Raw genomic sequence first — 6,000 nt, 5'->3', positions numbered from 1 at the left:
GGGGGGGGGGGGGGCAGCCCTGGGGGAGCCTTGCAGATGTACTGCTGTTCTGCACCACCCAATGCAGGCTAAGCCCCATTTCTCTCCCTGGGGTGGCCTCAGCCACGGCTGTCCCTGGTGTCCATTTTTTCGTCTGTGGCAGCTGGACCATGCAGCCTACACTGGGCTGCACCTTGCATTCAACTGGAAACCACCCAGTACCGAAGCTTGCGGTCCATTTCTTTAAGGAGAGCGTGTTGCCCAGCGTGTCACACCAAAGCGCTGCCATCTGGCTTGGGTTTTGTAGTTTCTGGCCCCAGCGCTGGCATTTACTGTCCTAAATCACTTGGGAGCCTCCCACGCCAGTGAGTGACCCCTTCCCCACGTAATGTTGCTGCAGTTGCAGCGGCTGAGACAGAGGGTAGATCTCGCCAGAAAAGAGAGGGAGCCGCTGGCAGAGCTTTTTCCCAAGGGTCCCATAGCCCTGTAATTCAGTTCCCCCTCAGTCTGGAAGTCCTCCATGTGTCGACCTTCAGGGTATGCAGAGAAACTTTTCTGCTTTCTGGGGCATCCAGGGCTGGCTGAGATGGATGGGCAGCCAGGGAAGGGAGTTGTTTTTCTGTCTAAACAGTTGATGTTTTTCTGTTGTGTGGGTTGGGATATGTTGCTGGATTTGCTTTTGGTTTGCTTTATTGTTGTTTGTTGAATGGCTTGGGGGTTTGGATATAACATTGAAATGGTTGGGGCCTGCGAGGGGTGCTTTTTTTCTTGCCATTTAAAAAGAAATCAAAATAGATGAGATATTTTTCTTGTAATTAAAGATCAGACTTAAATCAAATGCTTTCGACTTCAGTCTCCTCCTATTCCCCCACTTCCCACCCCTCTCCCCCTCCTACACACATACAAAGTTCAGCTGTTTGGGAATGCAGCTGAGAATTTCCTGCTGTCTACTAAGCATGAACTAAACCTTTTTTTCGTCCCTCTTTAAAAAAAAAAAAAACACACCACCATGTGAAGCATATTCATGGTTCTTGCGTCTGTTCTGTTGCTGGTACTCCTCTCTAGCTACAGTGTAGGTTATTTCTAAATTACCCTAAACAGACAGTTCCCCCACTCAGAGGTCAAGGTCGGTGCAATGATCACCAAGTCCCTTTGTTGGCAGTTCCCCGTGGGGAGTGATATTAGCCTGCACGCCTCTCCCGCTCCTACTCCCTACAGCCTGTTATTAAACAAGGACAAGTGGGTAGCTTGTCTGTGTCTGTGTGTGAGAGCGCGACTCTGTCACCTGATGCATACAGATGGCTTATTAACCAATTAATTCATAGGACTAAATTGGTTAAATCAAACTAAATGACACCCAATTGCTGTACAAGGGTAGAAATGGATTGGAATAAGTGTTTCTTAAATGCCAGCCTCGTTGAGCAAAGGAATGAGTAGTGGAGGGAGGAGGGGGGCTCATGGAGGAGTGGGGAAGAGAGTAGAAGCTGGCAGCCAGCACGAGCAGAGCCATCCAGGGCATCACGTCCTCAGGAAGGCAGTGGCTCATGTGCCCGTGGCAGTTTGTGCTGCTAAGAAATCGGATCACTCTTTTTGCTGATGACACTCTGAGGGCTGGGAATACCTCTGGGGAGGGAGTCCCAGCCACTGCCTCAGTGTCCCAGGCAAGAGGAGGTGGCTTCTTGGGTCCCAGACTTTGGTTGGAGCATGAATTAGAATTTGAACTATTATTATTATTTGGTTGCAGCATGAAGTCTTATTGTTCATTCGTCTCAGGAGCGAGGGTTTGATTTTTCAGAAGTGCAGTCTACCTCTTTCTCTGTCTGAAGCCCCCGGGAGCAGTTGACGTTCATCATCCTGGAAACTGTGGTTCTTTGTCCTTTCTGTAACCAGGCCCCAAGGACTGGGCAGAAAAGCTACGTACAGCTGTAATGTTGCTGTCTACCTCACCTGCAACAGTCGCACCAGTTGCTTAGAGATGCTCCTCTCTCTGTTTTCCCTCGGTAGCACTATTTGTTGGTGTGGAGTGGGTTGACCTTGGCTGGCTGCCACATGCCCACCAAGGTGCTCCTATCACTCCTCCTCCTCAGCAGGACAGGGAAGATCACTTACCAATTACTGTCATGGGCAAAACAGGCTAGACTTGGGAAAATTAATTTAATTTATTGCCAGTTAATAACAGAGTAAGATAGTGAGAAGTAAGAACAAAACTACAAACATCTTCCTCCACCCCTCCCTTCTTCCCAGGCTCAACTTTACTCCCAATTCTTCTACCTCCACCCGAGCAGCGCAGGGCGACGGGGAATGCGGACTGCAGTCAGTCCATAACACTTTGTCTCTGCCGCTCCTTCCTCCTCGTGCTCTTCCCCTGCTGCAGCGTGGGGTCCCTCCCATGGGAGACAGTCCTTCGGGAATTGCTTCAATGTGAGTCCTTCCTATGGGGTACAGTCCTTCAGGAACAGACTGCTCCAGCATGTATCCCCCACGGGCTGCAGATTCTGCTGGAAAACTTGCTCCTGGACGGGCTCCACTCCATGGCAGCTGCTCCTGCAAGGAGCCTGCTCCAGCATGGGCTTTCCAAGGGCTTCCTTCAAGACACATCCACCTGCTGTACCTGTGGGGTCCTCCGTAGGCTGCAGAAGGACAACCTGCATCACCATGGTCTTCTCCACGGGCTGCAGGGGAATGTGCTCAGGCACCTGGAGCATCTCCTCCTCTCCCTCTTCGCTGACCTTGGTGTCTGCAGGGCTACTTTTCTCACATTTTCTCCCGTCTTAGAGCTGCTGCACGGTGTTTTTTTACTCTTTCTTAACTATCTTATTGCAGAGGGGCTACCAATGTCAACTGATGGACTCAGCCTTGGCCAGTGGCAGGTCTATCCTGGAGCTGGCTGAACCTGGCTCTGTCTAATATGGGAGCAACTCCTGCTATCTTCTCAAAGAAGCCACCTCTGTAGCTCCCCTTCCTCCCCAACCTTGCCACGTAAACCCAACAGAGTGTGTTACAGGAGGCTTTGTTCTTCTGTGCAGGAGAGCACCCCTTTTCTTTTTTCCACACCGAATGCTGGCCTTTTGCTCTGTGTTGTGATACAGCTTGATAGGATTGACTGGATGGCTGGGAGTGGGAGGTATTTCCCCTGATCCCAGTTCAATTTAACAACTACCGTGATATGTAAGAGTCATAACCTGATTTGGGGTAGTGGAGGGGAGTACAAAAGAAAGAATACAAAAGGCAGAGTTGTGCATCAGAAACTATTCCGATGGCGTTTTATGTTACGGTTTGAATGTTTTGCCTGCCTCAAGGCTAGACCTCCTATCACCATATCAAAGCCTAGGTTGCTTGTACCACTGTTTCACCAGAGCTGATAATCTGAGGGAGGTCTCCTAGCTGCTTCCCTTGGCAGGACCTTCATCTTGCTAGTCATGACCACAGGGGAAGGACCATGGCTCTCCCTAAGGTGTAGTAGGGAGCTGGTCCACGTGGGAATACAGGAGATGCCGAGGTACAAGTCCTTCCATGAGGCAAAGCTTGCTGCCGGGACTGGGACACCGGCGTCCTGAGGTTAGCTCTGGGTGGGTGCTGGTTGGAGGCAGTTGGACTTGCTCTGCGGGGGTTAGGGGCAGTTTTCCATGGTGGAGGATGCTCTGCTGCGTAAAACGGCAGCTCTGACAGTGTTTGTAGCAGAAGAAAGGGATGAACGCTTTAGTACGGAGCGTGAGTGGATGGTATGTTTTAGCGGTTACCACCAGGGTCAGCTGGAGAAAAGAATGACAGCGTGCTTTAGCAAACCCTGCAAAATCACATGCACTCATAGCACACACCTAACTCCAGTACACGGCGAGAAACAAAACCTCACAGCCCAGAACACGTGCACATACATGCATGCACACAAAGCACATGCCAAAAGCATGTACACAGGTCTGGCACCTCCATTTGCAACAGCATTAACAAATTACACATAGACATAGCCTGAAACATATGCGGACACGGAGTACAGCCCATTAAAAATGAAACCTGTGCATATGCAAAACTGCCAAGAACATATCCACCAGCACCCTAATACTAGCTGTGGATAACCACCGAACAAACACATGCCTGACTATTATGTCAGTGTTAAAATTGCTCTTCTTCAGTTGCTGCAGGAAGATAAAGTCTCCAAAGCCCGTCATGCTGCGGCATCTTTTTCAAGGCTGCAGTATACAGAGTGTGTATAAAATATTGAATCATTTAGGGGCTTTTCATCTTTTCTTTCTTTTTTTTTTTAGGGAAGAAAAATAGGATTTTCACTTTGTCCAGTGGCAGAGCAAATGTTTTATGTGCTGGAGCCATGACCACTGCTCTAGAGCATTTGATGCATATATTTTGTGGCCTTTTTTTCCTTTTTTTTTCCTTCTTATTATCATGCTGCTGAAAAGGGTCAAATCAACCATTTGGAAGGGTAATTTTTTACTCTTAGAGAAGAGTGTACTCCAAGAGCTGTAAAACAAACTTTGCCACCCTCTCATTAACATTTGTCCTGGAAATGTCCCTTGCTTTCCCTCGGCCCTAATAGCCCTTACTATCCCTGTGGAAGCAGACTGAGGAAGGGAATGCTTTCACTAATTTCCAGAGGTGGAGTAGAAAGATGTTTGCCATCCCTGCTCGTTGAGAATTTGATTGAAACCAAACTTAGCGAGGCACCCACAGACAAGCTGGACCCCGAAGTCTTCTGGATTGGATTGCGCTTTTCCTCCCTTCAACCCTCTCCCATATGTACCTGTTTTCTGGAGGCTCTAATCATGCACGCTGGTTAATTGGCTAAATACATTGCTTCACCGTGTGTGTACTGTGCCGGCTTGTTTTAGCTGGTAGCAACTTTTTATGGTTTCATCGTGTCCCTTGTAGGGGAGGGGGATGGCCTATGGCTAAGGGCATGGTTTTGGCTCAGGGTCTGCACTGTGCCGTGGCTGGGCTGTGCACGGATCATATCCCCTTCCCATGCCTCAGTTTCCTCATCCCTTCTGGAGCAATAACAATTCTGATTCATCTCAGAAGGAACTAGAAAGGCTCATTCATTGATATTAGAAAATGCTTTGAAGTCTGCAATAGACAGATAAGCTACTACTATCCTCTGAGTCATTTTTCTCTCTCCACCCCATCTGTAATGATCTGGACTGTCTCTCAAAGTCTGAAGTAGGAGCAGGTTGATCTCAGCTCAGTTTTTGTTTTTACCTTTTATTAGCACAGCTTGGACAGTTCAGGGTCCTTGCATGGGCATAGAGAACATACTCCTCTCTTGTTTCTATGGTCTGGAACAGAACTGCTCTAGACGCAAAGTAGCAGCCCAGGGTAATAAGAGAAGACAAAAATTTAATTAAAAAGAAGAAAGAAAAGAATTCTCTTTTATTGCAAAAAATAAAAGGGCTGAGGAGCTTGCTGATGTTTGTCAGTGTAGTTAGGTAGGTCTGTTATTGTCGGTCTGAGAGAAGCCTCAAAAGATTTTTAACTTCATATAAGCAATCAAAAGTTCTTGTGATTCTGTGCATGTAAGGTCTTTGGCCTGTGCTTCTCGTACTGCATTCAGAGATGTAGCTTAAACACCTGTAACAACCACTTTCTGTCAAGCCATTCTCCATTTGCGTCAATGAGTCTAAGTTGGCAGTACTCACACGTGAAGAAATGAGTGACAAGTTTGGAGATGGCTTTGCCATTAGGACGTGTAGTGTAGATCCTCTTAGATCTCCCTGCCTGCAGGTTGAGTGGCACCAGGAGGATCGACGAGGGTCCAAGCAAGTGTGAGGAAATGAAGTATGTGAAATTCTGTGGATGTCTTGATAATCTTTCTTTCCCCCATCCCAAGGAGGGGAAAATCTTTTGGGGAAGCAATGTCAGCATTCAGCTCTAGGGGAAAGTGCAGTTCCTTCAGCTTCCCTACATCTCCTTGGGAAGCTGGAAAGGAGAAGGAAGGACTTGGAAAACAGGAGGGTTGAAACATAGAGGAAATCAAGGTCTGGTGGGTCCCGAGACCAGTCACCTCCTGTCGAT

At 48.1% G+C, this 6,000-nt stretch overlaps 1 protein-coding gene across 1 annotated transcript in view; it reads left to right on the top strand.

Annotated features, from left to right (window-relative positions):
- The window catches only part of LSAMP (limbic system-associated membrane protein), a 1,004,442-nt gene that overhangs the window by 152,657 nt on the left and 845,785 nt on the right, over window positions 1-6,000 (top strand). The gene's annotated exons all lie outside the window — the stretch shown is intronic.

This window comes from Haliaeetus leucocephalus, unplaced genomic scaffold (assembly GCF_000737465.1).
Source record: "Haliaeetus leucocephalus isolate CR32 unplaced genomic scaffold, Haliaeetus_leucocephalus-4.0 Scaffold228, whole genome shotgun sequence".
NCBI lineage: Eukaryota > Metazoa > Chordata > Aves > Accipitriformes > Accipitridae > Haliaeetus > Haliaeetus leucocephalus.
The sequence above is the reverse complement of the archived record's forward strand: the minus strand, read 5'-3'. Positions and strand labels throughout refer to the sequence as shown.